At 58.7% G+C, this 18,686-nt stretch overlaps 1 protein-coding gene and 1 pseudogene across 2 annotated transcripts in view; one reads left to right on the top strand and one right to left on the bottom strand.

Annotated features, from left to right (window-relative positions):
- Nucleotides 1-18,686, top strand: part of LOC147006589 (uncharacterized) — a 74,197-nt gene that overhangs the window by 6,516 nt on the left and 48,995 nt on the right. The window lies entirely within an intron of this gene.
- LOC147006590 (uncharacterized) overlaps nucleotides 3,593-18,686 on the bottom strand; it is a 30,211-nt pseudogene continuing 15,117 nt past the window's right edge.

Genomic DNA, 18,686 nt, shown 5'->3' with positions numbered 1-18,686 from the left:
GTGCCTGCCCTCGCCTCCGACTCACCGGTGCCTGCCCTCGCCTCCGACTCACCGGTGCCTGCCCTCGCCACCGACTCACCGGTGCCTGCCCTCAGTTCCGACTCACCGCTGCCTGCCCTCACTGTCCGCTCACCGCTACGTGAGATGACTGCCCACTCACCGTTGCGTGCCGTGACTGCCCGCTCACTGTTGCGTGCCCTGACAAAACCCTTCACCACTGCCTGCCCTGACTGCCCACTCACCACTGCTTGCCCTGACTGCCCACTCACCACTGCCTTCACTGCCTGCTCTCACCACCCCATACCCCTCAAAAGACATGCATGTGTTGAACAAATGGAGAGGGTGCTCCGAAGACGATTCTTGCGTGGGTCATCATTTCATCTCGGGCCGTCCCTGGGTGGGGCAGTGGCCGATTTTTGAAGTATTTGAGCTCATACTGAATGAAGGCAAATTCATGAATTCATTCATTGGAAGCATGTGCCACAGTGCATCTCTGCGTCCACTTTCCACTTGTGCTCCAGGAGCCTCCGTCTGGCCACACCCCAGCCAAATGCCTGGCCCATGCCCATCACTTAAGGATAGGATATTCCAGACACCCCACCGAAGGAACACCTCAGATTAACTCGAGGAGATTCGTCTGGTGGACGACACCTCAGCACCACCACAACACACACGACAGCGTGTTTTATGGTGGCCAGAGTGCAAATACAGCCATCAACAGCCATCAAAATACAGCCATTACAGGAAAGGTAAGCAACTGCAGGAGGACGTCCGCAGATGCAGTTGGCACCAGATATGGATTGCTGTTGGCTCACAAGGAGTTCCTCTGTCCTTTTGGCAGGTTTTGTATTTAATCCTGCTGGGTGTCCATGAAAGGGAAATGAGAAAGAAGAAAAGGAATAAGAGGTTCTTCCCCACCATCACTTTTCTGCTTGTTTTGTCCTTGTTTTGTGTAGCCATGGTGTTACTGTTGATGCTGATGTGGATTTTCCTCCTCGAACCTCGTCTTGATCGTTGTAGGATTCAATCCTCATAGCTCCTGGCAAACCTCGTGAGACGATCGTTGTAGGATTCTCATTTAAACTAATTTAAACGATGACCATGTTTATTATTACTTGGTTTATGGTTAATCCGTGCTGTGGCAATTACTACATTTCAACTTCGAGTTAATTGGTGTCATTGTTGTCCACTGAGATGAGGTATGAATGTGGTTAAAGAAAGGGGAAATGTGGAGTTGTGCACGGACCGGACACTGGAGGGAGAAGGAGTTCGGGGTCAGAGGTCAGGAGGTGTATAACTATAGGTCAAAGGTTGTAACGTTCCAATGTCGGTTTAATATTCGATTCCTAATTCTTGGAGTATTTTACAATTCAACAAAACCGTCAATTACAATGGTGGAGATCAGTAATAAAAAGGACAAAAGTGAACACGAGGAAGAAGAAGAAGAATAGGAACAAGAAGAATAGAATGAAAGGACGACGAAGAACTTCCGGGTTGTTGTTCCTGTAAACCTCGAACAGAACCGAGATCCTCGTGGTCGGGACGGGACTGATGGGAAGAGGTATTTTGGGAATTCTTATTTAACACTAAAAACGTGAATTTAAATATAAAATAATATTTTGTTTCTTGACGACGTCGATGAAGGAAAGTTAAAGGAGTTTTTATTGAATGTTTGTTGAGGTGTTTGATTGTTAATTTAATGAGGTGTTTTTCACTCGTTTTGTTTTATTCACCACATTGTGTTATATCACATCATCACCAAACTTCCTACAACGATAATTAAACCTCATTATTCTTTTTAACAACAAAACCACCAGAAACCTTTTATAATTGACTTGTGTATCCGATTTAATCCCGAAATGAGGAGGTGGAACGAGGTTCGATTACCTGCAGCCGATCAGATTACCAGTCTCTTCACCTCGTGCCGATCTCTCATTGTTCTTGATAGAATTCTCTCGATACGTGTCGAACACAACATCTATTGTGGTACTTTTACTTCCTTCACACAATGCCATAAACACCATTGTGGTGACAATGTCTCCAAACGGACCTTGATCACCCTTTACTCTTTGAACCAAGTTCATTCCATCGACCACAGAATCCGGATTTTGTGGGACTTTGTCTGCTACTGTCACATTCTTCTGCAAAGTCGTGGCTAAGGAAGCTTTGTTTGTTTTCCTGAGTAATCCGTCTGGGGTAGAGAGAGCCCAGGGTAGTGGTCCCAAGGGGTGAGAGAGGATGTCCTCCATCGTGAGATTGCGCCCTTGTGCCATCACTATGATGCGACCAAACAGAGACCGGCCAGCTTTCAAGATGATGTCCTTCCCACTTGTTTTCACTACCTTCTTCTTACACATATTTGTGAATGTCTTCAGCTTGTTAGTTTTCATCGGATCGTGAAATGGTTTCGCTGATGGGTCGTTCTCCAGTCTCTCGTTCTGCAAAGTGGCAGAACTCTGCTCTCCAATATCACATGCCTTCATCAGGTCAGAGGCAATGTCTGTGGTGCCGATTTTGCAGAAGAAATGCTTATGAGGTCTTGCTTCTCTGAGAATGGGTTGACCCAGGCTTGAATGAGGCTGACGACTGCCGACACTGTTTCCTCATCTTTTTGGATTCTGGGCTGCTGTAGATCAGCATGGTTGAGTTCTGATTGGTTACCATGCACCATGTCTCTGAAGTGTCCAAGAAATGCACTGCGGTACTCTGCTGTTATGTAGTACCTTTTGATGGCTCCTGCTTTTAGGCTGAACCGTGACGTGCCTCCAGGAGTCTGAGTGTCCTTGTTCACCGTAACCTCAATTGTCTGATCTACAGGTATCCGGACAAAGGGATTATTGCTGGACCTCTGCACCGAGAAATGACCTTCCTGGAAGGCTCTATGTACATCAGGATTCTTCTCTGGAAGATTTGTCATCTGAGCAAAGTATGCAGACAGGTACCTGGCATAGTTGACCTCATCGCAGGCAAACCACCATGGGATCAAAGTTCTCATGGCATTGATGTGCAAATCCCAGTTTCCCTCACGAGAAGCACGCAGAAGGCCAAGTATCACGTGCTCCACCATGTCTATGTATGACATCCAATATCCCGATAGCTCCCCATTGTTGTGGCGGAGGTGTTCCGTGAAGGCTCTCCACAGGATCATCAACTCCAATAATTGTGGACTGTCGAGGAGATCACTGAAGTTATGTTGGTTGAGATCATCAACTATGTCGTTCACTTTGTCTACACACGATTTGATCACAGCGCTCTTGTCCTCGTTGCTGTCTGCCCATGCCAGACTCATCAAAGCTTCATAGATGCACTTGTGGACCCTGATAGCACGATTGTACTGTTTGCGGTCAATTACCCCATTAATGGACCCTCCGTGACTATCCCGGCTTCTATGCATATGTCCTTCAAACCTGCATCACAGAACCGCTTTCCTATGATACTCAGTGCATTCATGATGGTGTGGAATGTTGCAATCCTCAAAAGTTCATGGGAAAACGCTCTTTGTGCTTCCAGGCAATTTCAACGGCTTTTGCATGGAGTGCTTGATCCATGACTACGACAGGAGTGTCCAGAGATTGCTCATTTCTGATTTGATGTGACTGCTTGAGAATTTCCTAAACTGTAGTCAACTCTGTAGTTGGTGCATTGATGGTGGGCAGGTACCCAACAACATCTTCTGAGATTGATTCTTGGTCCCTGGTTTTGATATTAAACCCAGTCCAACTTGGGATTGTCTGACAGTCTGAGTTTGTTTGTCTTGTAAGGACCCATGCCAGGTTCTGATCAATGTTGACTGATCTTTGTTTCAGTTTGTCAATGATTGGAAGTAAAGTCGTGGGTGGATGAGGTCCATAGACCTTTGGCTGGACTGCTATTCCGTTGACTCGATGTGACGTACCTTTTCCAGTAAGTGTCTCCTCCAGTCTGTCTTTATTATCCCATGCAAGATTTGTGAAGACATAACGCTTGATGGAGACTGGTAGAACAGCTGTCTGGTTGAAGCCCATTGCTAACTTTTGGAGACACAGAGCGGTATCATTCTCTTCCAGCTGGTCATAAGACACCTCATGTCCAAACTTATTCAGTGTCCGAATGACCTCAGTGTTTCCAGTGAGCGCTTTTACCGCAAAAGGAAGCAGGAAATGTTTTGGTGGTTTATACTGCCCACGTGTCACAGCGTATATCATGTCCTGGCTGAATGACTCGACTGGAATAGCAGTCCTTTGGGATTTATTCGTTGGACTTGTAGGATTTCCAGTGAGGAGCCCGACCAGAAATCGCTCTTGCTGATTTGGTATGGCGATTTGAGAAGCTCCATCAGACGGATGATATGGCCACGGGGTGGAAATCATGTCCTGCTTGATGGCCGTTCGGATATGTGACGAAGTCTGATCTATGATCTTGTTGACATCTGTAGAATTGGCTTTCCAAAGTTTGAGCTCCCCATGTGGAGTTTGATTTTCCAAGACAACATCCTTTAATGATACACAGCAGGGAACCATCAACAACTTTCCATTGTCGTAGGGAAATATTTCCACTGCACCTCCAAGCTCGAACTTCAGTCTTCTGTGCATATTCTTCTTCGTTGAATCCTTCAGAAGATTAACTCCACCAGACAACATTAATGAATGATTCCAGTTTTGTGGTTAAGGATGTGACTGGTATAAGCCTCTTGTTGGGAATAATATCTGCTCTGATGTATTCGAAAAGTTCTTCGAAAGCTTCTCCTTCAACCTTGTGATGCAGTATAAATTCATGTGTCTCTCTCTTCTTCATTCTCATTGTCTCGAGTATAATTCCTATAGCATGAAGTGTGATAGTGTGCCTCGGCGGCAACAATGTCTCTACTGGTTAGTGCTACCATCCTTTCGTCTCCCTTTCTGACGGCACTCTCTCGTAGTGTTTGATCGACTCTCAGTTGTGAAGCTCGCGTTAGTTTTTCACGTGTATTGGAGTGTTTTTGGTACTTGACCTTGCTGCAGAATATGCAGATCGGATCATAAACTCTTGATTCTGTTGTGGATCTTCTGGAAGACCGTTTTGGAGGACAGCCACTACGACCAGGTAGATCACTACTGCTTTCACCTGCTTTCCTTTTCAAAGTCTCCAAGCCTCTTTTCATGGTGAAGATGCTTCTAAATTTTCGATGATAGAACATAATTGGAACTTCTTTGTCCTCAAGCGTTTTTGCAACGTCTAAAATGGGGACATGGTTCCTGACTTTGGCGACTTCAAGTAAGGTTAGCCAGGAGTCATGACTTTGAGGACTGATTAAATGTTCATCTTCGTTGGATACTGCCTGGTGTATGATGCACAGTTTCTTGGTGGTCCCTGGGGCGTTTCCATGCTGACGGACATCTAATGCCTGTCGACTGTATTCCAGGCCTCTTACGTAGAACTTCCACAGCAACCACGATACCTGAAAAAGAGAATATAAACATTGTATTACAAATATATATATATATATATATATATATATATGTACATATATAAAAATACATACATTCAGCCTGGGGGGTTTGTCGGTATCAAATCGGGGGGGGGGGGGGATGCTCATAGTGCCGATCTCGGCCACCAAAATGCCCAGTACCCGAAATATAGCAGGTTTTAGACCACTGAGAGCAGTGATACTGATGTCTATGACTAGGTTTGAGGGGTCGGATATATCATTTCTGTATTTACCTAAAATATTGGAAATGTACACCAAAATCACTGTCGTCACTGTTCTCGGACCTCAAACGCAGTCATTTAAATATGTGTCTGCAGCCATTTTGGTGGCCATCTTGAATTTTAATATTTAGGCTGTATCCAATATTTTAGGTAAATACAGAAATGATATATCTGACCCCTCAAACCGAGTCGTAGACACCAGTATCACTGCTCGAGGTGGTCTAAAATCTGCTCTATATAGGGTATTGAGCATTTGGCGGCCATTTTGGAAAAAGGGGATAACTCCCATAAAGCTGCCACTGCCACAATGCTGTCACATATTTTCTAACTCAAGGGGTCAACACCATCCCAAAAATCACAATGAGCATTCTCCCCCAATTTGATACTGACCAACACCCCAAGCTGATCGGCTACTACTGTACCTGTTCCGTGGGATATTTAACGTTCATAACCTGAATGGAGATGAAAACCCTGATTCATAATTGATCTATAAACTCAAAACGATCGTGTGGGTCTAAAATGTAACATTCCTCGTTAACCTTCCACCGACATTCCATCAGGCTGGCCCCTGCCGCTCTGCCCCCACCGGGCTGGCCCCCGCCGTCCTCTCCCCAATCGGGCTAGCCCCCACCACCCTGTCCCCAATCAGGCTGGCCCCCGCCGCCCTGCCCCCAATCAGGCTGGCCCCCGCCGCCCTGCCCCCAATCAGGCTGGCCCCCGCCGCCCTGCCCCCAATCAGGCTGGCCCCCACCGCCCTGCCCCCAATCAGGCTGGCCCCCACTGCCCTGCCCCCATCAGGCTGTCCCCCACCGCCCTGCCTCCATCAGGCTGTCCCCCACCCCCATCAGGAACCTATACATCTCCCATCGATGCACAAATCTCTATGGTGTGGTGTCTGGAATATGTTTGTGAGATGACTGTGTCAGACTTGTTGAACCTGGATAATTATCTTTGAGGAAAGTGTAAATTTATGATGTATTTGTGAGAAATTTCAAGTAAAAGTAAATTGAGATATTTGTTGGTTCTTCTCTCCACGTGTGGGTTTCACAAGGTGGAACGGAGCCCTCCAGGTGTGTGTTTAATATGTGTCATCACTTCAATATATGTGTTTATATTCACGACTTGGCTGTATATGCATGTGGCCTGTCACAGCGCAGTGGGAGCCACTTCGTTCCAAAACTGTCCAAAAATTATCAAAAATGAACTTCATGAAATTATCAAATCATTAACTATTCCATAAACTGGAGCATATATGGAACACAAGGCAAAAAACAGTTTATCAATTCAGACAAACACAACTCAGGAAAGGAACCAGACTGATAAACATTTAAATATCATGGACACTAACTATGACAATCCGTTCCACTTGTAAGGCCAGGATGTCGTGACACGAGAGTATCAAATTTTGGCAAATTTTCATATTTCTCAATGGCCATGAATAAAAAATTTAATTTTCTTCCCTCCAAATGGTTGTCAGATAAATATTTGAACATTATTGCTCATAAACTTGTGAAGTCAGTCTGATTCATCGATTTTATCGATTTCAATGTCCAAATACTTAAAACATTCACTCACCTCAATAATTCCAGAATTCCATCATCGTCACATAATGGCGGAGAAGAAAAAAAAAATCTCCCTTTAACTGTTGAGGGAAATTGAGGCAAACCTGTATTTTTCCTGCAAATTGGTCATGACAGAAATGTATCATTTGGGGAAAGAGATTTCAAATTCAATGATTCAGGTAAAATTGTATTGTGTATAATACTGATTGTCGCGTAATGGCGGACAAATTTGAAATTTTGAAACGCGTGGTCAGTGAGGGGTATTTAATCAAAATATGTCGATAATGTTTGTAAAATTGGATAATGATTATTGTTGGTAAAATGAGCCTCACCTCAGCCACTTTCAGCACACTTCACAGAATAGCACAGGCACTTTTATTTTTTCATCCCTGAATAGGCATTCAAAGTGAAACGAGGATAAATTTCACTCTATCACATGCCACTCAGCCAATTTTTGATCGATTTCCAAACTGTAACTTATGTTCTGGAAAGGAGAGTTCACTCTTTCTGGTGAAATTAACTTTTCAAAACCAAGTTTCAATGAAGAATATCAGATTAATTAAACAACATCTGAAAATCTAAAAATGAAACTGGAAATATGACTGCTTTTTCAGCCGATAGCATTTAACGTACATTAATCTTAGGATCCTGACATCTGACGGTCATTAAAGTATACATTTTTTAATAGATTTTTCAATGCTCGAATTGACTGTGAGGGTTTCAAGAAGGCCAGTTTACTCATATTTGTGTTTATTTACTGTTATTTAAATACAAGCATTGGAACAGGGTGCTCCCACTTCACTGCGACAGGCCATGTTTGTACGCCTGGATGTATGGAATATTGTTGTCACAACACACAACAAGAGGGGCGGGAGAGGGAAGGACAAAACAGTGGGGAACAAAGACGTAAGGAGATCTGTGGAACGGAGAGGGATGGAACGTGGTATACAAAATGGACAGGACAGGGACTTTCAGGAAGGAAAGCAGGGAATTCGATGAAGGTGGGTTTGGGGTGGATTAACGGGGAAGAAAAGATTGTGGTTTTGGATGGGGGAAGACAAGAGGTGGTGGTGAACAGCTGTTAAGAAGACCTGGAGGGAAGAGTGGGATTGAAGAGAGTGTGGGAGTTGATTCCAAAGATGGGGGAAAAAGAGGAATGAAAGAGTGAAGGTGAGCAGTGATTCTTGATTTTGGTACTTTTTATCAGAACGGGATTCCTCATGAATCTTGAATGTCCTGCGGAAATAATGGGGGAGTGGAGTGGGGGGGGGGGTCAAATCACAGAGAGAGCCCGGGGTGAGACCAGAGAGGAGACAGTGGAAGACAAAGACCACCGACCTGCCTGCGGTGAGAGTCGATGAGAGGCTCAAAGATTCAGCTTCACCGCAGGAGATAACAATGATCCTAAATGCCTTGGTTTCCACAGCATGAAGCTGAGAAAGGTGAGAGGCAGGAGCACCAGCCCAGAGTAGAGAGCTGCACTCCATCAGGCTGTGGAGGAAAGCTTTGCATGTGGTCAGGAGCACTTTTTCTCTCCAAGGAGCCTTTCTGTGTTTCAGGACGGGACAGACAGACAGCAATAGCCTATTAATTGAAAGAGATGGTGGGGCCATGGCCAGATTTAGGAGCAGGAGACCCAGGATACGCAGGAGACCGCCTGGGATGCTGGCTTTGTGTAAGTCAGCCAGGAAGATATACCCGGAATTCACAACGAAATTAGCACAGGAGGTAGAAATTCAAATTTGGTCTATCATGTCTGTGCAACATCAACACCACGATTCAGATTAAATACGCCCATCAAACGAATGACTCAATTTAATAGGAATATTGGGGAGGGGGGTGGGAGAGTGGGGATGAGAGAAGTGGGGCAGGTACAGGGATATCACCAGGGAATGAAGAAATGGATAATTTGGTGGCCGGGGATAAGGGGAGTTTGCGTTGGCTGTTTTGGGGTGAACAACACACAACATCAATCCCACAGTATCCCATGACAAGACCCTCGCGACCCTTTCACCACTTCCTGCCCTGACTACCCCTTCACTACTCCATGTAATCACTTCCCCTCACCACTGCCTGCTCTCGCTATCCCCTCACCCACCGCCTGCTCTCACCACCGCATGTTCCCAGCCTGCCCGCTTGATCCGCCTCACCGCTGCCTTCCCTCACCACGGACTCCCCGCTGCCTTCCCTCACCACGGACTCCCCGCTGCCTTCCCTCACCACGGACTCCCCGCTGCCTTCCCTCACCACGGACTCCCCGCTGCCTTCCCTCACCACGGACTCCCCGCTGCCTTCCCTCACCACGGACTCCCCGCTGCCTTCCCTCACCACGGACTCCCCGCTGCCTTCCCTCACCACGGACTCCCCGCTGCCTTCCCTCACCACGGACTCCCCGCTGCCTTCCCTCACCACGGACTCCCCGCTGCCTTCCCTCACCACGGACTCCCCGCTGCCTTCCCTCACCACGGACTCCCCGCTGCCTTCCCTCACCACGGACTCCCCGCTGCCTTCCCTCACCACGGACTCCCCGCTGCCTTCCCTCACCACGGACTCCCCGCTGCCTTCCCTCACCACGGACTCCCCGCTGCCTTCCCTCACCACGGACTCCCCGCTGCCTTCCCTCACCACGGACTCCCCGCTGCCTTCCCTCACCACGGACTCCCCGCTGCCTTCCCTCACCACGGACTCCCCGCTGCCTTCCCTCACCACGGACTCCCCGCTGCCTTCCCTCACCACGGACTCCCCGCTGCCTTCCCTCACCACGGACTCCCCGCTGCCTTCCCTCACCACGGACTCCCCGCTGCCTTCCCTCACCACGGACTCCCCGCTGCCTTCCCTCACCACGGACTCCCCGCTGCCTTCCCTCACCACGGACTCCCCGCTGCCTTCCCTCACCACGGACTCCCCGCTGCCTTCCCTCACCACGGACTCCCCGCTGCCTTCCCTCACCACGGACTCCCCGCTGCCTTCCCTCACCACGGACTCCCCGCTGCCTTCCCTCACCACGGACTCCCCGCTGCCTTCCCTCACCACGGACTCCCCGCTGCCTTCCCTCACCACGGACTCCCCGCTGCCTTCCCTCACCACGGACTCCCCGCTGCCTTCCCTCACCACGGACTCCCCGCTGCCTTCCCTCACCACGGACTCCCCGCTGCCTTCCCTCACCACGGACTCCCCGCTGCCTTCCCTCACCACGGACTCCCCGCTGCCTTCCCTCACCACGGACTCCCCGCTGCCTTCCCTCACCACGGACTCCCCGCTGCCTTCCCTCACCACGGACTCCCCGCTGCCTTCCCTCACCACGGACTCCCCGCTGCCTTCCCTCACCACGGACTCCCCGCTGCCTTCCCTCACCACGGACTCCCCGCTGCCTTCCCTCACCACGGACTCCCCGCTGCCTTCCCTCACCACGGACTCCCCGCTGCCTTCCCTCACCACGGACTCCCCGCTGCCTTCCCTCACCACGGACTCCCCGCTGCCTTCCCTCACCACGGACTCCCCGCTGCCTTCCCTCACCACGGACTCCCCGCTGCCTTCCCTCACCACGGACTCCCCGCTGCCTTCCCCTCACCACGGACTCCCCGCTGCCTTCCCTCACCACGGACTCCCCGCTGCCTTCCCTCACCACGGACTCCCCGCTGCCTTCCCTCACCACGGACTCCCCGCTGCCTTCCCTCACCACGGACTCCCCGCTGCCTTCCCTCACCACGGACTCCCCGCTGCCTTCCCTCACCACGGACTCCCCGCTGCCTTCCCTCACCACGGACTCCCCGCTGCCTTCCCTCACCACGGACTCCCCGCTGCCTTCCCTCACCACGGACTCCCCGCTGCCTTCCCTCACCACGGACTCCCCGCTGCCTTCCCTCACCACGGACTCCCCGCTGCCTTCCCTCACCACGGACTCCCCGCTGCAGCCCTCCCCACGGACTCCCCGCTGCCTTCCCTCACCACGGACTCCCCGCTGCCTTCCCTCACCACGGACTCCCCGCTGCCTTCCCTCACCACGGACTCCCCGCTGCCTTCCCTCACCCACCGGACTCCCCGCTGCCTTCCCTCTGCGGACTCCCCGCTCCCTTCCCTCACCACGGACTCCCCGCTGCCTTCCCTCACCACGGACTCCCCGCTGCCTTCCCTCACCACGGACTCCCCGCTGCCTTCCCTCACCACGAGGACTCCAGCTGCCTTCCCTCACCACGGACTCCCCGCTCGCCTTCCCTCACCACGGACTCCCCGCTGCCTTCCCTCACCACGGACTCCCCGCTGCCCTTCCCTCACCACGGACTCCCCGCGGCCTTCCCCTCTCCCACCGGACTCCCCGCGGCCTTCCCTCACCACGGACTCCCAGCAGGCCTTCCCTCCACCACGGACTCCCCGCGGCCTTCCCTCACACGGACTCCCCGCGGCCTTCCCTCACCACGGACTCCCCGCGGCCTTCCCTCACCACGGACTCCCGCGGCCTTCCCTCACCACCGGACTCCCCGCTGACCTTCCCTCACCACGGACTCCGCGGCCTTCCCTCACCACGGACTCCCCGCGGCCTTCCCTCCACACGGACTCCCCGCGGCCTTCCCCTCACCACGGACTCCCCGCGGCCTTCCCTCACCACGGACTCCCCGCGGCCTTCCCTCACCAGGGATCACCGCGGCCTTCCCTCACCACGGACTCCCCGCGACCTTCCCTCACCACCGGACTCCCCGCGGCCTTCCCTCACCACGGACTCCCCGCGGCCTTCCCTCACCACGGACTCCCCGCGGCCTTCCCTCACCACGGACTCCCCGCGGCCTTCCCTCACCACGGACTCCCGCGGCCTTCCCTCACCACGAGGCTCACCGCGGCCGCCCCCTCACCACCGGACTCCCCGCGGCCTTCCCTCACCACGGACTCCCCGCGACGCTTCCCTCACCACGGACTCCCCGCGGCCTTCCCTCACCACGGACTCCCCGCGACGCTTCCCTCACCACGGACTCCCCGCGGCCTTCCTCAACACGGACTCCCCGCGGCCTTCCCTCACCACGGACTCCCCGCGGCCTTCCCTCACCACGGACTCCCCGCGGCCTTCCCTCACCACGGACTCCCCGCGGCCTTCCCTCACCGCACCGGACTCCCCGCGGCCTTCCCTCACCACGGACTCCCCGCGGCCTTCCCCTCACCACGGACTCCCGCGGCCTTCCCTCACCACGGACTCCCCGCGGCCGCTTCCCTCACCACGGACTCCCCGCGGCCTTCCTCCACCACGGACTCCCCCGCGGCCCGGCCTTCCCTCACCACGGACTCCCCGCGGCCTTCCCTCACCACGGACTCCCCGCGGCCTTCCCTCACCACGGACTCCCCGCGGCCTTCCCTCACCACGGACTCCCCGCGGCCTTCCCTCACCACGGACTCCCCGCGGCCTTCCCTCACCACGGACTCCCCGCGGCCTTCCCTCACCACGGACTCCCCGCGGCCTTCCCTCACCACGGACTCCCCGCGGCCTTCCCTCACCACGGACTCCCCGCGGCCCCCCCTCCACCACGGACTCCCGCGGCCTTCCCTCACCACGGACTCCCCCGCGGCCTTCCCTCACCACGGACTCCCCGCGGCCTTCCCCTCTACACCGGACTCCCCGCGGCCGCCTTCCCTCACCACGGACTCCCCGCGGCCTTCCCTCACCACGGACTCCCCGCGGCCTTCCCTCACCCACCGGACTCCCCCGCGGCCTTCCCTCACCACGGACTCCCCGCGGCCTTCCCTCACCACGGACTCCCCGCGGCCTTCCCCTCTCTGGACTCGCGGCCTTCCCTCACCACGGACTCCCCGCGGCCTTCCCTCACCACGGACTCCCCGCGGCCTTCCCTCACCACGGACCCCCGCGGCCCGGCTTCCACTCACCACGGACTCCCCGCGGCCTTCCCTCACCACGGACCCCCCGCGGCCTTCCCTCACCACGGACCCCCCGCGGCCTTCCCTCACCACGGACTCCCCGCGGCCTTCCCTCACCACGGACTCCGCGGCCTTCCCTCACCACGGACTCCCCGCGACGCTTCCCCTCCACCACGGACTCCCCGCGGCCTTCCCTCACCACGGACTCCCCGCGGCCTTCCCTCACCACGGACTCCCACGCGGCCTTCCCTCACCACGGACTCCCCGCGGCCTTCCCTCACCACGGACTCCCCGCGGCCTTCCCTCACCACGGACTCCCCGCGGCCTTCCCTCTGCGGGTCCCCGCGGCCTTCCCTCACCACGGACTCCCCGCGGCCTTCCCTCACCACGGACTCCCCGCGGCCCTTCCCCTCACCACGGACTCCCCGCGGCCTTCCCTCACCACGGACTCCCCGCGGCCTTCCCTCACCACGGACTCCCCGCGGCCTTCCCTCACCACGGACTCCCCGCCGGCCTTCCCTCACCACGGACTCCCCGCGGCCTTCCCCTCACCACACGGACTCCCGCGGCCTTCCCTCACCACGGACTCCCCGCGGCCTTCCCTCACCACGGACTCCCCGCGGCCCTTCCCTCACCACGGACTCCCCGCGGCCTTCCCTCACCACGGACTCCCCGCGTGCCCCACTCACCACGGACTCCCCGCGGCCTTCCCTCACCACGGACTCCCCGCGGCCTTCCCTCACCACGGACTCCCCCGCGGCCTTCCCTCACCACGGACTCCCGCGGCCTTCCCTCACCACGGACTCCCCGCGGCCTTCCCTCACCACGGACTCGCGGCCTTCCCTCACCACGGACTCCCCGCGGCCTTCCCTCACCACGGACTCCCCGCGGCCTTCCCTCACCACGGACTCCCCGCGGCCTTCCCTCACCACGGACTCCCCGCGGCCGCTTCCCTCACCACGGACTCCCCGCGGCCTTCCCACCTCACCACGGACTCCCCGCGGCCTTCCCTCACCACGGACTCCCCGCGGCCTTCCCTCACCACGGACTCCCCGCGACGCGCCTCACCACGGACTCCCCGCGGCCTGCCCTCAGCTCGTACTCCCCGCGGCCTTCCCTCACCACGGACTCCCCGCGGCCTTCCCTCACCACGGACTCCCGCGGCCTTCCCTCACCACGGACTCCCCGCGGCCTTCCCTCACCACGGACTCCCCGCGGCCTTCCCTCACCCACCGGACTCCCCGCGGCCTTCCCTCACCACGGGACTCCCCGCGGCCTTCCCTCACCACGGACTCCCCGCGGCCTTCCCTCACCACGGACTCCCCGCGGCCTTCCCTCACCACGGACTCCCCGCGGCCTTCCCTCACCACGGACTCCCCGCGGCCTTCCCTCACCACGGACTCCCCGCGGCCTTCCCTCACCACGGACTCCCCGCGGCCTTCCCTCACCACGGACTCCCCGCGGCCTTCCCTCACCACGGACTCCCCGCGGCCTTCCCTCACCACGGACTCCCCGCGGCCTTCCCTCACCACGGACTCCCGGGACGCCTTCCCTCACCACGGACTCCCCGCGGCCTTCCCTCACCACGGACTCCCCGCGGCCTTCCCTCAACACGGACTCGCGGCCTGCCCTCGCCACGGACTCCCCGCGGCCTTGCCTCACCGCGGACTCCCCGCGGCCTTCCCTCACCACGGACTCCCCGCGGCCTTCCCTCACCACGGACTCCCGGGACCCTCACCACGGACTCCCCGCGGCCTTCCCTCACCCCACGGACTCCCCGCGGCCTTCCCTCACCACGGACTCCCCGCGGCCTTCCCTCACCCACCCCCGGACTCCCCGCGGCCTTCCCTCACCACGGACTCCCCGCGGCCTTCCCTCACCACGGACTCCCCGCGGCCTTCCCTCACCACGGACTCCCCGCGGCCTTCCCTCACCACGGACTCCCCGCGGCCTTCCCCTCACCACGGACTCCCCGCGGCCTTCCCTCACCACGGACTCCCCGGCCTTCCCTCACCACGGACTCCCCGCGGCCTTCCCTCACCACGGACTCCCCGCGGCCTTCCCTCACCACGGACTCCCCGCGGCCTTCCCTCACCACGGACTCCCGCGGCCTTCCTCACCACGGACTCCCCGCGGCCTTCCCTCACCACGGACTCCCGCGGCCTTCCCCTGCCACGGGGACTCCCGCGGCCTTCCCTCACCACGGACTCCCCGCGGCCTTCCCTCACCCGGACTCCCCGCGGCCTTCCCTCACCACGGACTCCCCGCGGCCTTCCCTCTTTCCCACGGACTCCCCGCGGCCTTCCCTCACCACGGACTCCCCGCGGCCTTCCCTCACCACGGACTCCCCGCGGCCTTCCCCTCACCACGGACTCCCCGCGGCCCGGCCCTCACCACGGACTCCCCGCGGCCTTCCCTCACCACGGACTCCCCGCGACGCCCTCACCACGGACTCCCGCGGCCTTCCTCACACGGACTCCCCGCGGCCTTCCCTCACCACGGACTCCCCGCGGCCTTCCCTCACCACGGACTCCCCGCGGCCTTCCCTCACCACGGACTCCCCGCGGCCTTCCCTCACCACGGACTCCCCGCGGCCTTCCCTCACCACGGACTCCCCGCTGCCTTCCCTCACCACGGACTCCCCGCTGCCTTCCCTCACCACGGACTCCCCGCTGCAGCCTTCCCTCACCACGGACTCCCCGCTGCCTTCCCTCACCACGGACTCCCCCGCTGCCTTCCCTCACCACGGACTCCCCGCTGCCTTCCCTCACCACGGACTCCCCGCTGCCTTCCCTCACCACGGCCTCCCCGCTGCCTTCCCTCACCACGGACTCCCCGCTGCCTTCCCTCACCACGGACTCCCCGCTGCCTTCCCTCACCACGGACTCCCCGCTGCCTTCCCTCACCACGGACTCCCCGCTGCCTTCCCTCACCACGACCTCCCCGCTGCCTTCCCTCCCCACGGGCTCCCCGCTCCCTTCCCTCACCACGTACTCCCCGCTGCCTTCCCTCACCACGGACTCCCCGCTGCTTCCCTCACCACGGACTCCCCGCTGCCTTCCCTCCACACGGACTCCGCTGCCTTCCCTCACCACGGACTCCCCGCTGCTGCCTTCCCTCACCACGGACTCCCCGCTGCCTTCCCTCACCACGGACTCCCCGCTGCCTTCCCTCACCACGGACTCCCCGCTGCCTTCCCTCACCACGGACTCCCCGCTGCCTTCCCTCACCACGGACTCCGCTGCCTTCCCTCACCACGGACTCCCGCTGCCTTCCCTCACCACGGACTCCCGCTGCCTTCCCTCTCCCCGGACTCCCCGCTGCCTTCCCTCCACCACGGACTCCCGCTGCCTTCCCTCACCACGGACTCCCCGCTGCCTTCCCTCACCACGGACTCCCCCGCTGCCTTCCCTCACCACGGACTCCCCGCTGCCTTCCCTCACCACGACGGACTCCCCCGCTGCCTTCCCTCACCACGGACTCCCCGCTGCCTTCCCTCACCACGGACTCCCCGCTGCCTTCCTCACCACGGACTCCCCGCTGCCTTCCCTCACCACGGACTCCCCGCTGCCTTCCCTCACCACGGACTCCCCGCTGCCTTCCCTCACCACGGACTCCCCGCTGCCTTCCCTCACCACGGACTCCCCGCTGCCTTCCCTCACCACGGACTCGCTGCCTTCCCTCACCACGGACTCCCGCTGCCTTCCCTCACCACGGACTCCCCGCTTCCTCTCCTCACCACGGACTCCCCGCTGCCTTCCCTCACCACGGACTCCCCGCTGCCTTCCCTCACCACGGACTCCCCGCTGCCTTCCTCACCACGGACTCCCCGCTGGCCTTCCCTCACCACGGACTCCCGCGTCTCCTCACCACGGACTCCCCGCTGCCTTCCCTCACCACGGACTCCCGCTGCCTTCCCTCACCACGGACTCCCCGCTGCCTTCCCTCACCACGGACTCCCCCGCTGCCTTCCCTCACCACGGACTCCCCGCGGCCTTCCCTCACCACGGACTCCCCGCTGCCTTCCTCACCACGGACTCCCCGCTGCCTTCCCCTCACCACGGATCCCCCTCGCTGCCTTCCTCCCCTCACCACGGACTCCCCGCTGCCTTCCCTCACCACGGACTCCCCGCTGCCTTCCCTCACCACGGACTCCCCGCTGCCTTCCCTCACCACGGACTCCCCGCTGCCTTCCCTCACCACGGACTCCCCGCTGCCTTCCCCTCACCACGGACTCCCTCCTACGGACTCCGGACTGCCTTCCCTCCACCACCACGGACTCCCCGCTGCCTTCCCTCACCACGGACTCCCGCTGCCTTCCCTCACCACGGGACTCCCGCTGCCTTCCCTCACCACGGACTCCCCGCTGCCTTCCCTCACCACGGACTCCCCGCTGCCTCCCCTCACCACGGACTCTCCCGCTGCCTTCCCCTCACCACGGACTCCTCGCTGCCTTCCTCACCACGGGACTCCCCGCTGCCTTCCCCTCACCACGGACTCCCCCGCTGCCTTCCCCTCACCACGGACTCCCCGCTGCCTTCCCTCACCACGGACTCCCCGCTGCCTTCCCCTCACCCACGGACTCCCCGCTGCCTTCCCTCCACCACGGACTCCCCGCTGCCTTCCCCTCACCACGGACTCCCCGCTGCCTTCCCCTCTACCCACGGACTCCCCGCTGCCTTCCCTCACCCACCGGACTCCCCGCTGCCTTCCCCTCACCACGGACTCCCCGCTGCCCTTCCCTCACCCACGGACTCCCCGCTGCCTTCCCCTCACCACGGACTCCCCGCTGCCTTCCCCTCACCACAGGACTCCCCGCTGCCTTCCCTCACCACGGACTCCCCGCTGCCTTCCCTCACCACGGACTCCCCGCTGCCTTCTCCTCACCACGGACTCCCCGCTGCCTTCCCCTCCTCACCCACGGACTCCCGCATGCCTTCCCTCACCACGGACTCCCCGCTGCCTTCCCCTCACCACACGGACTCCCCGCTGCCTTCCCTCACCACGGACTCCCCGCTGCCTTCCCTCACCACGGACTCCCCGCTGCCTTCCCCTCACCACGGACTCCCCGCTGCCTTCCCTCACCACGGACTCCCCGCTGCCTTCCCTCACCACGGACTCCCCGCTGCCTTCCCTCACCACGGACTCCCCGCTGCCTTCCCTCAACACGGACTCCCCGCTGCCTTCCCTCACCACGGACTCCCCGCTGCCTTCCCTCACCACAGCCTCCCCCGTGCCTTCCCCCTCACCACGGACTCCCCGCTGCCTTCCCCTCACCACGGACTCCCCGCTGCCTTCCCTCACCACGGACTCCCCCGCCGGCCTTCCCTCACCCACGGACTCCCCGCTGCCTTCCCTCACCACGGACTCCCCGCTGCCTTCCCTCACCACGGACTCCCCGCTGCCTTCCCTCACCACGGACTTCCCCGCTGCCTTCCCCTCACCACGGACTCCCCGCTGCCTTCCCTCACCACGGACTCCCCGCTGCCTTCCCTCACCCACAGGACTCCCCGCTGCCTTCCCCTCACCACGGACTCCCCGCTGCCTTCCCTCACCACGGACTCCCCGCGTCTTCCCTCACCACGGACTCCCCCGCTG

The sequence above is a fragment of the Eptatretus burgeri genome, unplaced genomic scaffold, assembly GCF_056783735.1.
Source record: "Eptatretus burgeri isolate ZD-2024b unplaced genomic scaffold, Ebu_testis_v1 Ebu_testis_scaffold_3162, whole genome shotgun sequence".
In the NCBI taxonomy this organism is placed as follows: Eukaryota; Metazoa; Chordata; class Myxini; order Myxiniformes; family Myxinidae; genus Eptatretus; species Eptatretus burgeri.
This window is presented reverse-complemented; position numbering and strand designations above follow the sequence as displayed.